Genomic DNA, 7,482 nt, shown 5'->3' on the forward strand with positions numbered 1-7,482 from the left:
TTACTGAGGCAGTTCAGTGTAAATTATCTCCTCTGTCCCTTCTAGGAAATGAAAGTCCAAAATGAAATTACAGTAACAATGTTATCCGATTTCTTATCATTCCCTTTTTTCTTTTACTCTATCCTGATCCTTGCTTTTTTGAGCTGCTGTCCTGTCTCACCCTTCTCCTTCCTGCATGTCCTTCATGAATCGAACCCTCTCTCTTGCCCAAGGTGAGTTTCCCAAGCATTTCCTTGCCACCACACAGGGATTCAGTTTGTTCCACCTCAACTAACACCCAAAATCAGGACTTCAATGTTGAAAGCACTCAAACCAGCAGAAAATAATTTCTGCATCGTATCTCCTCAGGGCTACATCCTAGGCTTTGCAACCCCAATACTCCAGGAAACCTCCACACAGTATCTTCACAGAGTTTCACAGGGTTCATGCTTCTCCATTCTTGCCTGTGACCATCTGTGTTTTCTCACCCAACATACATACCCTTCTTAAGTCTTCTCCTGTCCTCTCTATTGCAAGCTGACTGTTTCAGGACTCCTCCCCAAATAAAATGGCATGGAATTGCTGCCTCCCTAGCCTCTCCTGACAAAGAAAGAAGAAAAGAGATCAATTTTTATACAATTTCTCCTCCAGAAAGTTATGCTATGTTTCAGGAGAAAATGAGCAGAAAAACCAGAGTTTGGTCCCATTAGCCCAACAAGATGGTTTTCCTTTGCATTTATTCTAGTTGGGCACATAGTTCATCTACTTATCATTGATTTTTCATCCCTGCTCATGCTCCTCAATGACTGTGGCCCAAAAACCTCCATCAAAGATACAGATACCAGCAACAATCTCAAGTTTGATTCCCTCTAGGTTCTATATTAAGCAAGTACTTTGAATGCATGGGAAAACATTTCTATATCAAGCTCTATTTCTTCATTCTCGGAAGAGGAATGTTCTATAGTTACTGTAGAAGCTTATGCCATATGGTTCCACCTACATGATCTTCCTGTTTTCACAGTATATTTTGCGCTATTTAGCCACTTTTTTTTGTTTTGCTGTTGATGTACCCACAGTGATCCAACAGCTAGTTTCTTGCTGTTCAGCTGTAGAACTGCGACACTAACCATTCTGTGCCTGTATGTGACTAAGTCTAATAGAGGAATGGTCATTTTCCCTTTAATTGTTCTTCCCAGTTCCATCATCTGTCTCATCTCCTGTTAATAATATTTTTAACACTGTTCTTGTAACAACAGCCAGAGGCTTTGGCCTCCAGCTACATCAAGCATTGAAATACTGGTTTTTTCCTTTTCCTTTTCGCTATCTATTAAGGTCACAGCACGATCTGCTTCACTTTCTCCTCTGCTTTCCCCCTATATTAAATGCAAATAGGTTTTAATGTTGTTAAGTGGGAATGTTGTGAAGTGGGAAAGACAAATCTGCAAAATTCGGAGAGTGCCAAATGCCCTGTGCAGAATTAATTTGCCTCCCCCTGTCCCCATTTGTCAGTGCCCACAATAGCTCACTGCTTTTTTCCATCATAGTCAGAGGAGGCAGAAGCTAACAAAAAGAAAACAATGCAATGACAGGAAAATATGAAAATTGAGTTAAAAAATCACAAATGTGGAAAAATAATAGAAGTCATCATCAACCACTAGACAAGACTCAGTGAGCTACAGCTCTGTTATCCAGCTGAGGGTCATGTCCTGAAATGTCTATGGAACATCCTGAAAATTTCTTGAGCTATTAGAAACTTAAATTATTTAGTCTTCAGGCTTGATTAAAGTAAAGATTAATCACTTACTGTAGAATGTTTTATATTATACGTGCTGTGTGAGGACCTCTGCATGATTTATAAAGTCCAATGTCACAGCTCCTTTGTGAAGCAATTATTATTCCTGTTGCATGAAAAAAAAAAGGCATTTAGATGTGCAGAAACTCAGACTATTTAAAAATACTTTTAATACTTTAAGTTATATCATATTTATTAATGGAAATACATTTAATTGTAAGGAGATAAAGAATTTCCTATAGGTTCCTGTGGTAGCCCTCAGTTTCTCTTCATTTCCATTTTCTTATTTTGGGTTCTGTTACTTTTTATGTATTATACATATAAATGGAAAAAGGGAGAGGAGTCTGCCACTTACTCCACAGCATATAAATTCACCATGTTCAGCTACATATTAAGGAGATTGACTGGGAAGTTACCTCATGTTTGTTTCTGTATTTTAGGTAACCTACTGGGTTCTAGTTTTAGGGAAAAAAACTCCAAAACTTCATTCCTGTTAAATTTTAAAACACAGAGCCTTTCAGATTTGTACAACATTAAGACGAGACACAAACAATGATAAACAGACTTTTGCAAGAGTATTTCCAAAGTGAGAAAGGCCATTTTACTGCCATGACTACCATTACATATTCATCAAAATTTGGTCAGGAAAAGTAACAGGGGATTCCTTGGCCCTGTTTGTGGTAATGTTTGGTAATTTCTTTTTTTCTGAAGTATGGGGAAAAACTAAGCTAAACCGGGGCATTCAAACTATGGGCTCAATCCTGAAAATACTTGTAGTAAGGCTCAGCTTTGCACATTTGTGCAGCTTCAACCAGCTCCAAAGGAAATATTACCATGTCTAAAATTTACTCAGATTTGTAGGATCAGGGCTTCCATTAGAAAACAACGCTGCAGGCCTGCTTAGGGGAACAAAATAGAACAGCTGTACCTAATATGTGTCATTATAATTATTATTGGTTTAATCTGTCCCCTGTGAAAATAAAATTATGCTCAAATGGTATTTGCCTAAGATGAACTTAAGAAACAATTAAGAAATGTAGCTCCAAAGTATAACCAAGGCTGGAGGACCCTCTGCTACTGCTGACACTTGTGGCTGCACGTGGGGACAATGTGTGGAGACGTGCAAAGCCAGGGACTCTAAAGGGCCCTGGGGCAGGGGTTGTTCACCTCATGTAAAGCCATGTCTCCTCCCACATCCCTGGCTGTGAGGTGGGACAGGCTTTTGCACAAGGATGGGCTCTTTCTGTAGTGGACTCTTTCTCCCTGTGTGTCCTCTCACAGCCCAGGAACCTGTGGCTTCTTTTAGATGTCTTTTTCTCTAAGCACATAGGATTGAAGGCTATTTCCAGGAGGTCTGCATGGATCAGTGGTCAATCAAATCATGGTCCACATGGAGCCAGGGGGAATACGTGAAAGTTGCAGACTGTATAGACTGAGTGCAGGAAAAGCCAAGCTGTAAAAAGAAACATTGAGAGCTGTTCCCCAGCACGCTGCTGAATGAGTTAAGCCTGCTCAGGGGCTGCTTTGACTTGCACTCAGTCTAGCAGAGGTTTTATGTGAGCACTTAGAGCAGCAGCTGTAGGAACTCACCACTATACAGATAGCACCTTGGAGATGCAGGGAACCAAAGGCATTCATGGACCAAGGGCTCTTGAATGTCCTGAAAAGGGGAAGTTCTTAGCCAAAGAACTAATCAGACATATGAGCCTGTCAGCATGTCCCATATAGCATCATTTTATTGTGACTCTGAAGAACTTGCAAAGAAGTATCATTGCATGTGGAGAAAGTCTGCCCCTGTGCATGTGGGCTATCAAGAATTCATTCAGGTCTGGTTGGGTATATCCTGTGAAACTTCACTGCTGCTTGCGTTTTTGGTAGAAAACAGAAAAACGGTCCATGAGGAGGGGGAGAGGCAGAGGGAGGAATTCAAAACTCAGAAAGAATCTCCAGTGGAACAAGGTAACAGCAGAATCTCCACTGAAAAGGAGGAAACATGAAAGAAATGCCAAAAGCCATAATTTTTATTCCTAGAAACAACCAATCACATCTTACTTAAATTGTTACTTTTAATTTCTCGGGAACCTTATGTAATTAAAGACACCTTTAAAAAGCAGATACCTTAAGATACAGCACTTTGTTTGTATCAAGAAATCATCTCAGCAAATCAGAAACAAACAAATACATTTTTATGCTGAAATAGTTAGAAATCAGTAATGGAAGTACTGTGGTGGGAGGTGGGAGCCCCTCTCCCCTACACCAGCACTGGCCAGTGCAGTGTTGGACACCGGGGGCTGCACAATCTGCTCTGCCCAGGGCTCTGCTTGATCATGTGGACAATCAGCTTCTTCCAAATGAGCATCAGTTGTAAGGAATATGTGCCATTTCCAGCCTTGCTTTTCTTGGATGGTGCACAGACTGAGTTTGTTATAGTGGGATGGGGAATGACCTGAGGAGTCGCATGGAGGAAGCTATCCTGGGCATTTTTCATTAAACTGATAGCATGCTGTCCACAACTGCAGGGGTGTTGACCTGAAAATCCAGATAAACCCATCCAGTCCCATGTTCCCCAAAATACTTGAAAAAAGATTCAAGTGGGTCTTGAAGGACACAAGAAGGTGGCACTGGCCCTCTGGACAGCTCTGGATATCACCCAGAAAATGGGCTTGGGCAGCACTGGTGGTGTAAGGACATCGACATGTTGGACTGTCTACATTAGTAGTGTTGAAATATCTACATGAGAGAGCTGGCAATGAGCATGTCCAGTACAACATGTGGGATGGTCAGCAAAGATTTTTCATCTGGCAGCATCTCTGTTGACGGGCTGTTTGCAAACACAACAGCTTTGCTCCACAGGTGGTGTCAGATCCACAGAGATCCTGGGCAAATGTTGGGAATACGGGCTGCTCCCTCTTTCCAGCTGCCTGCTGGATACCTCTCTGATAAACCAGCCCAAGAAGTGCCCTGTTGACTTGGCGTCCTGGAAAACTGTCAAGAGTGGTCACCTCTTTAATCAGCTCTGTCTATGTATGTTTCATTCTTCTGTGCACGCCATGGTGCTGAAGCACAGGGCTCTTTGAAAGACTGTCTCCTAAGACCTTGTTTCATAGTGATAGACCTTATGGTCAAATTCAGGCAGCCTTCTACAGAATGCTACTCAGTGCTACACAGTTCAGTTATTTCATCAGCTACTTAGGTGGGAACGAGGGGCATATCAGCCCTGGGGCTGCTGGAACGGAGCTACCCCTCTAGACAAGGGATGGCTACAGCCACGATGCCAAATATTTTTAGGGAGTTTTCATGTCACTGTTTTGTAAGCATGGGTTGATTATTCTTTCCAAGTTGTTAAATTTTAGCATGATATTCATTGCTGTCATCGTCATGGCAGAGAGCTTTAAGGCTGTGACTGTGAATAGTGTTACACATTGTACATTTGTTTTGTTTTTTCAGAATGGCTGGAACGACTTGGTATTTTTATGCAGATCTCATGGATGCAGATAGGTCTGTGTTGCTCTTCTATGTCTACTCTAGCCAGGAAGTCCACCAGCATTTCAATGCCTTCTTCACATCTTTTGATGGATGCACTATATACACAGAAAACGTAGCGACATTTTTCCAGCCATGAGAGTCTCACCCTCTGCATAAACATCAAAGGGAACATACCTGGAAAGCTCACTCAGATGAAGAGTGTGAATTCATCACAGATTCCTCCTCAACATCTGCCTAGACTAAAAATAAGCAGATCCAAAGAGATTACCACATCAGAAGGGAGAAGAATCTAGCCAAAGGTGAACTGTCTCTTTCCTGAATGCTGCCAAGAGGCAGGGAAGGCAACACTAGATGACTTCTGTGGTGCTTCTGCTTGGCCTTTCAGCTAGTCTTTGACTGGAGTGACCTTATATCAGGGGTCTTCAAACTACAGCCCGTGGGCTGGATACGGCCCCCCAGGGTCCCCAGTCCGGCCCCCGGTATTTACAGACCCCCCTGCCCCCCCCGCCGGGGGTTGGGGGGGGGAAACCAAGCAGCCGCAGATGACTGCCTGCCACTGCATCCGCGCGCCGGCCCCCTGGTTAAAAGGTGTGAGGACCCCTGCAGAAGGCTGCTGACTCTCTCACAGGTGACACTAGAAGGCATTGGCAGAATGGTGCTGACTTTGCTACAGCTGTTCCTGCTTTTCATACAATTCATAGAGGTAAGCACTCCTAGCGCCCAAATATGGGGGCTGGAGGGCATCTGTTTTTAACCACTCATGTGAATTCTATATATGACTGTTAGCTATTATTAACTGTTCGTTATGGCGTAATGTACATGTAAAATGAGCCATATTGAAAACAATATATTAGTGATGCATGGTGCTTTTTCAGTACAGGAGACAGTCGGGGACTGGCTGAAGGCTTAAAGTTAGAGCATGAACAGACCAAACCAAACTGAGACTGTCTGAAAGAAGAAAATGTTGAAAGGATCAAGAGAACAGCAGACTTTCCTGCTCTTTGGAAAAGGAGAGGGTCTCACAAGATGACACAGGGAAAAGCCTCAAGGCCATGTTGTACTCACCTGACTTGCAAGGAGAGTCCCCAGGTAGCTCGGCCTGACATTTATTTATATGGGTCTTGACATATTAGTAATGCTCTGCAGCCGCAACAGTCCACAATTCTGCATGGCGTAGACAGGTGTGCAGAAGTTATTATAGCTGTTTTACAAGTACGGTGTGATGAAGGAGATATGTTGCTCAGGCAGAGTACTCTGGCACGGCTGGGACCGGGGCACAGCCTTCCTACACACAAGTATGACCCTGTTGGAGACCTGTGGCTGCCTCTCTACCCCTGTCATTCTCCCTGAGGGGTCATAGCATGCAGTTAAAGATCTGAGCCTTCGATTTCACTGTAAAGAAACAGGTTGTTTTGCCCCCTTAAAAATCTAGTGTAAAATGTTAATACAAAAGCAACAACTTTTAACGACCGTGAAATAATGTCACGGACCAGCAGAACTGTGTGACCACTCTATGGCTGCACTCATGTACGGAAACTGCAGCGAGCAGCTGAACTGCATACATGTGGCAGAAAGAAGAAGAGGGAAAGCTGGCTGGCTCCGAAGTGCAGGGACACTTTCTCTCCTTCCCATCCAGGTGCACGGGAGGGCGGCTGCTCCCCCAGGGTGTTTGCAGTCGGATTGTGAAAGGCTCTGGGGGCAGCAGCACACTCTGCCTCCTCATCCCTCCTCGGGGAGCTGTTTCTATTTTGGTTCCTAAGGAGATATGCCAAATGAAAGCAGCTTCAATTTCTACCACAAGCTGAAAGCATCAATTCCTGTAAGCAGTTCCCAGACCTAGGGTAATACAAGACTAATGAGGAAGTTAACAGCAATGCATCCTGATATTAGCTTGAGCTTTGACAGCCTCAGGAACTTAAAAATTATGACCTCCCTCCCCCCTAATGAGACTGGCTGGAAAACCAAGCTATTTTCTTTTGAAGCACAGCTGAGGTTGCTTTTATGTAAAGTCTAAAGTCAGAGTGTAGTTTCTAGGTCCTGTGTCCACACACAACTTTTTTCTCCTGAAATGCAAGCCTCCATGTAATGACATGATTGTATAAACTGAGGCTTCAGTAACAAAAAAGTCTCATTGCCATACATATATCTGATGAAATCTCAAAAATTGACCATGTTGTGACACTGATGAGAAAACAAGTTTTTGAAAAAAGAAAAAAAAATGGTCA

General features: G+C 43.1%; 1 long non-coding RNA gene across 1 annotated transcript; it reads right to left on the minus strand.

Annotated features, from left to right (window-relative positions):
• Positions 1 to 1,865: 1,865 nt before the first annotated feature.
• LOC114017933 (uncharacterized) lies at positions 1,866 to 6,369 on the minus strand. Its single transcript, XR_003563275.1, has 3 exons — positions 6,323 to 6,369; positions 5,432 to 5,496; positions 1,866 to 1,877 (listed from the first exon to the last, which is right to left on the minus strand). It is a non-coding gene; the product is annotated as an uncharacterized LOC114017933 (long non-coding RNA).
• Between the last annotated feature and the right edge of the window lie 1,113 nt (positions 6,370 to 7,482).

This window comes from Falco cherrug, chromosome 2 (assembly GCF_023634085.1).
Source record: "Falco cherrug isolate bFalChe1 chromosome 2, bFalChe1.pri, whole genome shotgun sequence".
In the NCBI taxonomy this organism is placed as follows: domain Eukaryota; kingdom Metazoa; phylum Chordata; class Aves; order Falconiformes; family Falconidae; genus Falco; species Falco cherrug.